Below are 14310 nucleotides of genomic sequence, written 5' to 3' on the forward strand. Positions count from 1 at the left end.
AGCCAAAAAGACTGGGGGTTGTAGATACCCTTAGTGTAGATGCTGCTTAGCAAGTGCGAGGCCTGGAACTGAGACCCTGCCACCATGAGAAGAGAAGAGAAGAGAAGAGAAGAGAAGAGAAGAGAAGAGAAGAGAAGAGAAGAGAAGAGAAGAGAAGAGAAGAGAAGAGAAGAGAAGAGAAGAGAAGAGAAGAGAAGAGAAGAGACAAACATACAAGGTCACACAGGACAGAACTTCCTTGAGGCTAGGAGGGTTGGGCCAGGGAGCAACAGACCACAGCTACCAAGCCTTGTATGAAATAGAATCATCTGCAGATTGTGTGTTTGTTTCAGTACTGGGACTTGAATCAGGGCCTCACACATCTGCTTGGCTTCTTCACTCCAGACTGGTGCTCTGCCACTTCAGCCATCAATCTTTTGGTGGTAAAGTGGAGATAAGAATCTTACATACTTTCTTCCCCAGGTTGGCTTTGATCTTTTCTGTGTTGCTAGGATTACAGGCGTGAGCCACCAATGCCTAGCTCATCCTGTGTAATCTTATAACAGAGGCCCCAATATTTGAGAAGAAAAGTGCAAAAGACAGATTTCCCAATATAACATGGAGTGGGAAATCAGACAATAATCGTCCCTCTGTAGCAAAATAAAGAACACAAGTTGTCTCTATACAGTATTTTTAGAACAATCAAAAGAAAATTGGCTAGCATTTTCGAGAAAACAAATGAACTAAGAAAATCCGTTCTCTTTTGCCCCTACAATTAGATGGTTGATCTATAAATAACAAGAACAAAAACATAACGTGATAAGAATATAGTCACAAAGTCGCCTAATATTATCTGTGACAGCTGAGAGAGAAAATAATGTCCTTCGACGCTACTAAAAATCACAAATAGAAAAGAAATTTCAATACTGGGGGCTGCCTCCAAGTCTGTTGTTAGGCATTATTGGGGTGCTGGCGTCTCACACCTGCTATCCTAGTTCCTCAGGAGGCTGAGATCTGAGGATCACCATTCAAAGCCAGCCCAGGCAGAAAGGGCTGTGAGATTTGTTGTAGGGAGTACAGCTGACTCCATCTTGATTAGGGAAACATGATAGCAATTGTTAAAATGAAATATTTCATTTCAACCTGACCACAAAATTCTGCTTCTGTAAATGGCTTGCTTAACTTGTTTGTTGCTTGCTCTACCCCCTGAGTCAACCCCCTACATCTATGCTACGCTTTTACCTTTATAAACCCCAGCTTGAGGACTGCTAGGGTTCCCAGTGTAGCTCCCGAGTTTGTGCTGCATGCTTGGCCAGTCAGTTTGCTTTTTGCTTCCCCAATAAATCCATCTTTTTACTTGAGACTGTCTCTGCATAGTGGACCTTTGGAGGGATGGGGAATCTCCTCCTTCAAACCCTGTAACAAGACTGTTATCTCCAATTAACCAATAAAAAAGTCAGAAGTGGAGCTGTGGCTTCAGAGATAGAGAACCGGCCTTGAGCACAAAAGCTCAAGAGGGCCCAGGCTCCAAGATCAAACCCCAGTTCCTGCACAAGAAGAAAAAAAAAAGGAAGGCATCTGGAGGTACCCCACAACTTGGGGTACATGTAGTAGAGAAGAGAGAGCTGCCTACCAGTGGCACATGCCACCGTGGGTGGCTCAAGGCCCCTGGGCACAGCGGGCACCTCTTAAGGAGCTCCAAGAGCCTGAAATCCTCCTCTTCCAAGGGTCAGGGAGAAGCAAGAACACCTCCCCTAGGGACCCAGTCAAAGTTTGTGATTGATAGAAAGGAAGCTATACCTGTATGAGGCTTGTGATTGGGATGTCTGCGTGTGTCTGGGTCTTGAACTCAGGGCCTTGCTCCCACTTGGCTTTTTCACTCAAGACTAGTTATGATCCTGCTTGAGCCACACTTGCACTTTGGACTATTTGCCGGTTAATTGGAAATGAGTTTCACAGACCTTCCAGACTGTACTGGCTTCAAACCTCCAACCTGGATCCTCAGATCTCAGCCTCCTGAGCAGCTAGAATTACAGGTGTGAGCCCCAGTGCCTGGCCACCCTGAGGGCTTTGTATGAATGATGCCATATGACCTTAAGTGCTGGTCATCCTGCTGTGAAGATGTTCACTGTATTTCTGTCCTTTCTACTTTCACACTCAGATGCAGAAGATAATACTAGGGAAACCTGGAAGTTCATAACAAAGTTTTTGAGAACTATCAAACTAAATACATTGCTCTGATCCTTAAACAAATAACAATTGGATAAGCAAACATCCCTTCTTTAGTTATGTTTCTGTAAGAGATAAAGTAATCCACTGCAACCTTCTAAAAAAAACAAAACAAAACAAAAAAGAAACCCTAAAGGACAGAAACAGCTAATAAGCCTCCCCAGTGATAAAGATATCTCTGTAAACACCAAGTTATTGCAACTAATGGTGCAGAAATCAGCAAAATGTTTATGGAAGTTTCCAATTAAGAGACTGGCAGAAAAGAGTCATGAAGTACTCTCTTGTGTTTCCCTCTTGGAAACTTTCCTTGTACAAGAAAGTTTTAGTTTAAAAGCTATTGTGAGCTAGGTGAGGCTGAGATCTGAGGATCACAGTACAAAGCCAGCCCTCGCAGGAAAGTCCATGAGATTCTTATCTCCAATTAGCCACCAGAAAACCTGAAGTGGTTCTATGGCTCACAGTGGTAGGGAGCTAACCTTGAGACAAAGCACTCAGGGACAGCTCCCAGGCCCCAAGTTCAAGTCCCAAACCCAGTAACAAAAAAAAAAAAAAAAAAAAGGCTGTTATGATATTGTAACCCTAGCTGTTCAGAAAGCTGAGATCTGAGAATTGCGGGTCCAAGGCATAAAAGTCCATAGGACTCTTACCTTCATTTAAACATTAAAAGAAAAACAAAAGGCATAGCAGAGCACCAGTTTTGAGTGAAGACACTAGGGCACTAGGAAATAGCAGCAAGACCCTGAGTTCAAGCACCAGTACTGGCACACACACACACACACACACACACACACACACACACACACACACCAATCAAACAACAATAAAATCAAAGAGGAGAGTGGCTGCCTTTGTTGCCCCCTTTGCCTTCTTCCCCTCAGTCCTTTGGTTTGTCTACTAACTTCGGCTCAGGCCTCTACCCCATCTATATTAGCCTTCCCTTAGCCAGTCTTATTAAGTGTTCTGAGGAATGAGGTTCACAGAGGGTTTGGGTGATTCCCTTCCTCTCCTGACAGAGGTATGCAAAGGTTGTTTCCATGGCAACTGGAGCCTGCCTGTCCTTTTCCTAGGAGTCAGATCTAGTCACCTCAATCTACTCTTGCAAAGGCTCTGGGTACTAGCCCCTGCTCACTGAGATGGATCTGGCAAGCACCTCTCAACCTGGCCTTCGGTGCTGGGTGCTTATGAATCCATTCATCATCAGGGAGCATGATTATGATCAATTCTTTCTCTTCTTTTTTTTTAATCTCATGGGGCTTGAATTTGGGTCCTGAGCAGTGTTCCTAAGCCATTTGTTGCTCAAAGTTGATGCTGTTTCATTTGAGCCACAACTCTACTTCAGCTTTTTGGTGGTTAATTGGAAATAAGAGTCTCATGGGCTGGCTTTGAACTTTGATCCTCAGATCTCAGCCTCCTGAGCAGCTAGGATTACAGGTGTGAGCCACCAGGATCAAGCATGCCATCAGATTCTGTAGCATGCAATCTATTGTTCAAAATTTATCATCAAGCCATGTGCTGGTAGCTTTTGCCTCAGGAGGCTGAGATCTGAGGATCATGGTTCAAAGCCAGCCTGGGAAGGAAAGTCTGTTAATCATCAGAAAACTATAAGTGGCACTGTGGCTCAAGTGGTATAGCACTAGCCTTGAGCTGAAGAGCTCAGGGACTACACCTAGGCACAGAGTTCAAGACCCACAACCAACAACAAAAATAACAACAAAAATCCTAAAAAGATGATTCTAATGATGGACAGCAACCAAGATAAAAGCTGTTGTCTTGTGTTGGTATTTCTTCTTCTACCGCTTCCTCTCCTCCTCCTCCTCCTCCTCCTCCTCCTCCTCCTCCTCCTCCTCCTCCTCCTCCTCCTCCTCCTTCTGTCCATTGTGGGGCTTAAACTCAGGGCATAGGCACTATCCCTGGGCTTCTTTTGTGCAAGGCTAGCACTCTACCACAGCACCCCTTCTGACTTTTTCTGTTTATGTGGTACTGGATAATCAAACCCAGAGCTTCATGAATGCTAGGCAAACACTCTACCACTAAGCCATGTTCCCAGCCACATCCTGTGTTATTTCTATGGCTCTTAAAACTTCTACTTTGGGCCAGGTGTAGGTGGCTCACATCTGTAATCCTAGCTACTCAGGAGGCTGAGATCTGAGAATCAAGGTTCAAAGCCAGCCCAGACAGGAAGGTTCATGAGACTCTTATTTCCAATTAGCCACCAAAAGGTGCAAGTGATAGGAAGCCAGCCTTATATGAAAAAGCCAAGTAAGAGACTGAGGCTCTGAGTTAAAGCCCTAGTAAAAAGAAAGAAGGGAGAGGAGGGAGGGAGGGAGGCAGGGAAGGAGGACGGAAGGAAGGGAGGACGGAAGGAAGGGAGGAAGAAAAGGAAGAAAGAAAAGGGAAGGAAGGAAGGAAGGAAGGAAGGAAGGAAGGGAGGGAGGGAGGGAGGGAGAGAGAAAGGAAGTGAAGCAGTGAGGGAAGAAGGAAGGAAGAGAGGAAGGAAGGAAGCAAGCAAAGGAGGGATGGAAGGAGGACAGATCTCTACCTTGGCTACCTTGGCTCACAGTCCAGCTAGAGACTGGAACATTCCCTCACATATATTCCCTGAGCAACTCCTAAACACTCAGCCATAAAAAGAAGAAAAGGGCTGACTGTCCGTTTCCCGTGCTGAAGAATTTTACAAATGCCTGTGGCCTCACCAAAATGAGCTGTCTGAATAAAGCAGAAAGGAGTGAGGAGAGCCTGCAGCCTGGCTGATTTCAGGGCCCTCCTCACAGAGGCTCCTGCTGGTATGGCCGGCCTCCTGGCCTTCTTCTTTGTGCCCACCACCCCACCCAGGAGCCCCAGTCAGGCCAGGATAGCAAAAGGTGCACGAATCCAGAAAAGGAAAGATCAGCTTTGCCTAGTTCATTCACTTTCATGTTAGTTTATTTTCAAAACAACTTTCTCCCTCATCCCTAATTACAGATGCATTCTAGTTCGTGGCAAAGTTCTGATTATTCCCAGAGGCACACTGGCTGGGGCAAAACACAAGACAGAATTTCCAACATACTGTCTTTTGAGTATCCTTGTTGCATTGGTTTGACCTTTATCCTTTGTACATCACCTTGACAGTAATTAAAAAACAAAACAAACAAACAACAAAAACCTAAGACAGGGCCTGGCACTGTTAGGGCTGACCTGAAAACTGGAGTAACTAAATATAAGTTTTATTGTTAAAATTGTAACAGCTTCTAAACCCTGGTGATGACTCCATTATAGAGGGCTGCACCCCAACCCATGAGACTAGTTTCTTGTAGTTTGAGATTTAAAAATGTAGGGAGCACTTGTTCCCCTCTCTACCTGGGTAGCAACCATGGTAACGGACAGTAAAAATGATCATAGTTGTAGACTATAGAAATAGGCATAATAGCAGTAGAAATGCCATAGTAACTGTCAGGTTGATTTACTTATGATTGAGTACTGGATTGTTTTAGCCCGCTCAAGCTTGCTTAGTGGTAATGGGAAAACATGGTCACAATTGTTAAAATAAAGTTGGTACTAGGTCAGCCTGACCGCAATATTCTGCTTCTGTAAATGGCTTGCTTAACCCATTTGTGACTTGCTCTACCCCATGCATTAACCCCCTGTATTTGACCACCTGCTGTCAATTCCTGATATTGAGGCCAGTTCCCGATATCAAAGCCAAAACAGATAATTGGAATGCTACATACCTAATAGAAATAGGACAAGACTTGCTTGCTAAATGCCATCCAATCAAGTATCTGCCAAGTTGGAAATACCCTGCCCCTATTGTAATCACAATAAAAACCCTGCCTATCTGAGGGTCGGGGTTCTCAATCCAGATCCACTGCATCAGTGACGGTTGGGAGTCCAGGTCGGAGCTTGCAATAAAGTTTCTCATGTGTTTGCATTGGTATCGGCTCCTTGGTGGTCTTTGGGGACCAGAAATCTAGGCATAACAGCACCAGCACTCACATCTGTAATCCTTGTGACTCAGGAGCTGAGATCTGAAGATTGTGGTTCGAAGGCAGCCTGGGCAGAAAACTCTGTGTGACTCTTATCTCCAATTAATGAGCAAAAGGCTGGAAGTGGAGCTGTGGCTCAAGTGGTATAGTATCAGCCTTGAATGAAAGAGCTAAGAGGCAGCACCCAGGCCCTGAGTTCAACCCCAGTACTGCCACACAACATAACCACCCCCCTCCAAAAAGCAGAGGGAGTGAGAAAAAACACAGAGTACACTCCACAGTATTTAACTTCACTTTATTGGACTGAAGCCCTAGTTTGGACATACTGGGCTTCCCACCACCCCCACCCCCTTTATACTTTCTTCTCCTTGAGAAGTAAATTTGATTTTGGAAGAACTAATTTTCCTCAGTGAGTGTAATTACAGGCAGTCTTTTAGTATATGTTTCTTGTTTTGAAGCTAGAAATTTATTGTATCAGACTTTCTTAAGAATGAGAATTTTAAGAAGAGGCATGCAAAAAAGGAGGGAGGGAGGAAGGGAGGGAGGGAGAGAATAAAAGAAAGCTGGATGTTGCTGGCTCATGCCTGTAATCGTAGCTACTCAGGATGCTAAGATCTGGGGATCCTATTTTAAAACCAGCCTGGTAGGAAAGCACGTGAGACTCTTACCTCCAATTAACCACCAGAGAACTGGAAGTGGTGCTGTGGCTCCAGTGGTAGATTAGCCTTGAGCAAAAAGATGCCAGGAATAGTGCTCAGGCCCTGAGTTTAAGCCCCATGACTGACAAAGAAGGAGGAGGAGGAAGACGAGGAGGAAGGATAGAGGAAGGAAGGAAAGAAAGAAGGAAGTAATATTTAAACTTAAATTTTATGAACTAGTTCATACCTTTTTTCTTTAAATTAGCTACAGTAGTTTATGTTGATTAAAATTAAAAGGAGTCTTTTACAGGTAAAAATTTGTAGATCAGAAGAACCTTTTATCCACTTTAGGTAATAAGAAAACATACCTTAGTACATAAAATACTTTAATTGAATTATGCAAGATTAATAGAACCATAGGAAATATGTTGGAGTAGTAAGGCAGGTAGAGTGTAAGAGATTTGGTTAAAAGACATTTAATTGCCTGGTGCATGGAATTTACTTTCTGTCTCTGAAAAAGTCACTCCCAAATGCTGGCCACTGACTGCATGGCCCAGAATAATCTGAAGAACAATAAAAGTTTCCAGTACCAGCCACAGATATTCCAATTCAGTAGTGATAATGTGGAATTAGGAGTGATTTTTTAAAATTATCTCTAGCTAGGGAATGTAGCTCAGTGATATAATGTATGAGGCTCCACATTCTATCCCCAGCACCCTAAAGAGAATACACAATAATTTTTTTTCTGTGTGCTAGTACTAGGACATACACAAAACTTGAACTTGGGACCTTGTGTGTTTGTGTGGCTTTTTCACTCAAGGCTTATGCTCTACAACTTGCACCACACCTCCACTTCTGGCTTTTTGCTGCTTAATTGGAGATGAGAGATTCTTGCATTAGCTTGCCCAGGTTGGTTTGAACCATGATCCTCAGATCTCCACCTCCTTACTGAATAGCTAGGATTACAGGTGTGAGCCACTGGTGCCCAGCACCATATTATATATTATGTATACAATATGTATAGTATATATAGCATCATCTATGATCTATTATATATTATACATATTATATATTGTATATTACATACCAGTAGTATACCAAAGACATAATATATAGTCAGAAAACACATCCATTAGGAAATGGGTATAACAGCATTACAATCAATTGGAAAATTTTCCTGAGAGTATTTTACTCCAAGTGCCAAAAGGCTACCGATAGAAGAAAAAGCCATATCTAGAAAGAGGGCATCCGAGTTTAGAAAGGGTTTAGATGAAGGCTAGTTGCTCACACCTGTAATCCTGGCTTCTCAGGAGGCTGAGCTCTGAGGATTGAGGTTCAAAGACAACCCAGACAGGAAAGTGTGAGATTCTTCTCTCCAACTACCTAGCAAAAGGCCAGAAGTGAAGATATGGCTCAAGTGGTAGAGAGACAGACTTGAGCAACAAAACCCAGAAAGAGTGTGAGGTCCTGAGTTGAAGGCCCCAGTACTGATACACACAAAAAGTAACAATGAAAAATAAATAAAAGAGGCAGGAAACCACAGAGAGAAAAATTGGACCAACCAAAATTTTTCCCTAATAAGCTATAAGGAGGAAGAAGAAAAAAGGTATTTTGTGTATATAACAAAGTGGATTTCCCAGCAGAATGGCTAGATCCATTCATGTATGCTGTGTGTCCATACTTAATTCAAGAGGAGAGAGAAAATTGCTGGGGAAAATGTATTCATGTGTCCAAACTCTACAAGCTGTTATCATGTGACGGTTCATTTTTGTGTGTCCACTTGACTGGGCTAAGGGATGTCCAGGTGGCTGTACCCATTATTTCTGGTGTATCTCTGAGAGTGCTTGTGGAAAGATAAGCATGTGAATCACTGGAGTGTGAATGGAAGCTCTGTCCCTTGCCTTGGGCAGGACTCATCCAGGCAATGAGAGGAAGCAGAAAGGTGGGAGAGGGAGGCAAATGTGCCCGCACCACTTCAATGGAACCCCACCTTCTACTGCTCTTTTGCCTCTGTTCTGAGACTTTCAGACTCCAGCAGGGTCTTACACAATTTTCTCCCTTGGCCTTAGGAGCATTTGGGGCTCCCAGATTTCAGGGGTTCTTACTTTGCAGTTGGGGTTTCTCAGTTTTCGTAATCAAGCAAGGTAACCCTCCATCGTAAATCTCTATCAATCTATCATCTATTAATTTTTTTATTTTTATAAAGGTGATGTACAGAGGGGTTGCACTACATAAACCAGGTAAAGAGTACTTTTTTGGACAATGTCACTGCTTCCCTCACTTTCTCCCAGTTTTTCCCTCCCACCCACAAGTTGTATAGTTCATTTTCAATTTGTTCACCCATTGTCTTTCCATTTCTGTACCTCCTCTTACCCCCCAAATATATCATCTAACTTATATTACCTAAAAACTATAATCTATCTCTCTATCATCTTTTTTAAAAAATTCATTTATTAAAGTTTTTTTTGACAAGGTGTTGTGCAAAAAGGGTACAGTTACATAGTAGGGCAGTGTGTACATTACTTGTGATATCTTACATCCTGTTTTTCTTTCCCTTCCCTAGGTCGGTAGACATATATACAATATACAATGTACAAAGAACATATACAATAGCCACGTGGCCTACACTGAAGAAAATTCGCCTAGGGCTTTAAATGTAATGTCGACAATAAACAATATGTCGACAATAGTCTTATATGAACGTACATACATAGCTTTTGAGCTATTGTGATCCACTGAGAGGTCAATTTTTGACCTTTATATGCTGAGTAGTTGTTTGGTTTTAGTTACATAGTGTAGGGTGGCTGACCCAAACCTGTGGGAAATACCATTTGACAAGAAGTTTTTGGTTTTGCAGACCTGGTCTCTACTATCTCCCCTTCACCCCACCTTAACAGTCATAAAGCAGGGAGATCATGCCCCTTTGTTTTCTGTGTTCTAGGCTTGTCTCACTCAACATTATGTGTTCAAGTTCTGACCATTTCCCTGCGAATGTCAATATTTCACCATTTCTAATCGCTATGTAGTATTCCATTGTGTATAAGTACCATATTTTTTAGATCCATTCATCTGTGGAGGGGCATCTGGGTTGTTTCCATATTTTGGCTATTGTGAATTGTGCAGTGATAAACATGGAAGTGCAGATGTCTTTTTGATATCTTGGGACCTGTTGTTCAGGATAGATGCCTCGGAGTGGTATGGCTGGGTCATAGGGTAGGTCTATGTTGAGCTTTTTGAGAAACCTCCATACTGTGGTCCAAAGTGGTTGTACTAATTTGCACTCCCACCAACAATGGAGGAGGGTTCCTCTTTCCCCACACCCCCTCCAGCATTTGTTGTTGCCTGAGTTCAGAGTATAGGCCATTCTAACTGGAGTGAGGTGGTATCTCAGGGTTGTTTTTATTTGCATTTCCTTTACTGCCAGGGATGTTAAACATTTCCTCATATGTTTCTTTGCCATTTTTATCTCTTCTCTTATGAAGTCTCTCTTTAGCTCCTTTGCCCATTTCCTAATTGGTTTACTGGGCTTGGAGGGGCTTAGTTTTTTGAGTTCTCTGTAGATGACAGATATTAGGCCTTTGTCTGTTGCTGTGCTGGTGAAGAGCCTTTGCCATATGGTTGGCTGTCTTTCTAGTTTGGTGGCTATGTCCTTAGCTGTGCAGAAACTTTTTAACTTGTAGTAGTCCCATTTGTCGAGTTTCTTCCCTATTTGTTGTGCCCCTGGGACTCTATTCAGGAAGTTCCTTCCTGTGCCTATAAGTTCTAGCATCTTTCCTACTCTATCCTTCAGTAGTTTCAAGGATTCAGGTCTGATATTGAAGTACTTGATCCATTTTGAGTTGATCTTGGTGCATGGTGATAGGCTTGGGTCTACCTTGAGTTTTCTGCATATGGCTGCCCAGTTATCCAGCACCAGTAGTTGAAGAGGCTCTGTTTATTCTATTGTATGTCTTTAGCTCCTTTGTCGAATATCAGGTAAGAGTGCGGTTTTATTTCTGGGTCTTCAATTCTATTCCACTGGTCTTCAGGTCTGTTTTTATACCAATACCAGGCTGTTTTTGTTATGATGGCTCTATAGTAGAGCTTGAAGTCTGGTATTGTGATACCTCCTGCACTACTTTTTTTTTGCCTAGAATTGCTTTGGCTATTCTAGGTCTTTTTCTGTTCCATATGAATTTATGGGTTGCTTTCTCTATTTCAGTGAAGAATGTAGCTGAGATTTTGATAGGGATTGCATTGAATTTGTATAACAATTTGGGCAATATGACCATTTTCACTATATTGATTCTGCCTACCCATGAGCATGGGAGGTCTTTCTATCTCCTTGTGTCTTCTTGGATTTCCTTTATTAGATTTTTATAGTTCTCATTAAATAGGTCCGTCATGTCTTTGGTTAGGTTGATCCCTAGGTACTTTATTCTTTTTTTGGCTACTGTAAAAGGAATTATTTCCATATTTCCTTTTCTGCTTGTATATTGCTGGTGTACAGAAAAGCTGCTGACTTTTGTGGATTGATTTTGTAGCCTGCTACTTTGCCAAAATGGTTTATTAGGTGTAGGAGTTTGGGGACTGAGTTTTTTGAGTCCTTCAGACATAAGATCATGTCATCTGCAAATAGGGATAACCTAATTTCTTCCTTGCCGATGTGGATCCCTTTGATGTCCTCCTCTTGTCTTATTGCTATGGCTAGGGAATCCAGCACTATATTGAAAAGAAGTGGGGAGAGTGGGCATCCTTGTCTTGTTCCTGAGTTTAGGGGAAATGATTTTAGTTTCTCCCCATTTAATACGATGTTAGCAGTTGGGCTGTTGTATATGGCTTTTATTGTTTTGAGGAATGTTCCATCTATTCCTGTTTTCTCCAGAGCTTTTAATAAGTATGGTTGTTGTATTTTGTCAAATGCTTTTTGGGCATCGACTGAGATAACAATGTGATTCTTGATTTTAGTTCTGTTGATGTGGTTAATCACATTGATTGATTTACAGATGTTGACCCATCCTTGTGACTGTGGGATGAAGCCTACTTGGTAATGATGTATAATTTTCTTGATCAGTTTCTGGATTCTGTTAGCTAATATTTTATTGAGGAGCTTTGCATCTGTGTTCATTAGTGATATTGGTCTGTAGTTCTCTTTTTTTTTTTTGGATCTTTGCCTAGTTTGGATTATGAGTATAATATTAGCTTCATAGAATGAGTTTGGGATTTCTCCCTCTGTTTCTATTTCATGGAAGAGTTTGAGGAGTATTGGTATTAGCTCCTCACTAAAGGTTTTATAGAATTTGTTGGTGAATCCATCTAGGCTTTGGCTTTTCTTAGTAGGGAGGCTCTTGATTACCCCCTGTATTTTGCTGTAAGTTATTGGTTTATTTAGTTGATTTATTTCTTCTTGGTTGAGTTTGGGGAGTTTATACTTCTCTAAGAATTGATCCATTTCTGTAAAATTATTGTTTTTTAGTGAGTAGAGGTTCTGGAAATAGTTCCTTATGATTGTTTGAATATCGTGTGTATTTGTTGTAATTTTTCTGGTGGAGTCCCTGATTTTACGTATATGAGTCTCTTCTCTTCTTTTTTTTGTAAGTCTTGCAAGGGGTCTGTCAATTTTGTTTATTTTCTCAAAGAACCAGCTTTTAGTCTTATTTATTTGTTGAATGGTCATTCTATTTTCAATTAGATTTGTCTCTTCTTTAATCTTTGTGATCTCTCTTCTCTTAGTCATTTTGGATTCGATCATTTCTTGTTTCTCCAGTTGTTTTAGTTTCATCATGAGGTTATTTACTTGCTCTGCTTCCATTCTTTTAACGTGAGTGCTGAGGGCAATGATATTGCCCCTCAGTACTGCTTTAGCTGTATCCCATAGGTTCCTTTGTGATGTATTTTCATTGTCATTGTGGCTTATGAATTCGTTAATTTCATCTTTAATTTGGTCTGTGGCCCAAGTGTTAGATAACAGTGAGGGGTTTAGCCTCCAAGAATGTGAATAGCCTCTGTGGTAACCATTGTTATTGAGGGTTACCTTTATTCCACTGTGGTCAGATATAACACATGGCATGACGTCGATACTTTTGTATTTGCTGAGGTTCTTTGTGGGGGCTATGACATGGTCTATTTTGGAGTATGATCCATGGGCTGCTGAGAAGAAGGTGTATTGGGTCTCTGTAGGGTGGAAGATTCTGTATAGATCTGTCAGATCCATTTGGGATATGGTGTTACTTAGGTCCTCAGACCCTTGCTAATTCTCTGGGTGTTGGATCTGTCTCTTGGAAAGAGTGGGGTATTAAAGTCACCCACTATGATTGTGTTTGGGTCTATCTTGTTCTGTAGTTCTGTGAGAATTTGCTTGACATATGTAGGGCCTCTTTTGTTCGGTGAGTATACATTTATCACCATGATGTCTTGATTCTGGATTTTTCCTTGTATTAAAATGTAGTGTCCTTCTTCGTCTTTTTGAGTTGATTTTAATGAGAAGTCCAGCTTGTCTGAGATCAGGATGGCTACTCCTGCCGTTTTGGTAGGTGCGTTTGCTTGGAAGATCTTGCTCCATCCTTTCATTCGGAGCCTGTTTTTATCCCTTGCTGTAAGATGGGTCTCTTGTAGACAACAGATGGCCACTTTTTGTTTGCGGATCCACTCTGCCAGTCTGCTCCTCTTTATCGGAGAGTTTATACCGTTTATATTAAAAGAGATCAAGGATAAGAGTGTTTTTTCCCCTTCCATTTTCCTGTTAGGCTGTTTTTCCTCTGTTTTTTTTTCCCCTTGTCTTTAGTGAGCTGTTCTTTCTGTTGGGTTATGGCTATTGTAGTTTCTTTCTGCTTCTGTCTGTGTGTCCTGTACAATTTCTGTTGGGTGGGGTTCCCCTCTTAGAATTCGCTGTAGGCATGGTTTTTTATTCACATACTCCTTTAGATCCTCTTTGCTATGGAAAGATCTGGTTTTTCCCTCGAATATGAACTCTAGCTTCGCTGAATATTTTATTCTGGGTTGGCAGTTGTTGGCCTGTAGAACTTGGATGGTGTTCTTCCATTCTCTTCACGCATGGTAGGTTTGTGTTGAGAGGTCTGCTGTTATTCGGATCCTTTTCCCATTGTAATAAATTTCTTTCTTCGCTTTGGCTGCATTCAAAATTTGCTCTTATTCTTGAGATCTGTAGTCTTGATTATTATGTGCCTGGGCGAGGATTTTCTAGGGTCTGGTCTGCCAGGTGTCCTATAGGCTTCAGTTACCTGGGTGAGGTCCCTTGTGAGATTGGGGACGTTTTCTGCAATCACTTTATTGAAAATATGTTGAAGTCCTCTGCTCTGGTATTCGGCTCCTTCTTCTATTCCAATTATGCGCAGATTATATCTCTTGTCTTTGTGCACTAGCTCCTGGATTAGTCTGCCCTGGAGCTTTACTGTTTCTTGGAGTGTGGTAATTTTCTGGTTCTTGTCAGCTGCATCACTGTCCAAGAGAGAGATTATGCTTCAATATGGTCAATTCTTTGTGCTGTGGATTCAAGTGTGGAG

Source organism: Perognathus longimembris, chromosome 1 (genome assembly GCF_023159225.1).
Source record: "Perognathus longimembris pacificus isolate PPM17 chromosome 1, ASM2315922v1, whole genome shotgun sequence".
Taxonomy (NCBI): domain Eukaryota; kingdom Metazoa; phylum Chordata; class Mammalia; order Rodentia; family Heteromyidae; genus Perognathus; species Perognathus longimembris.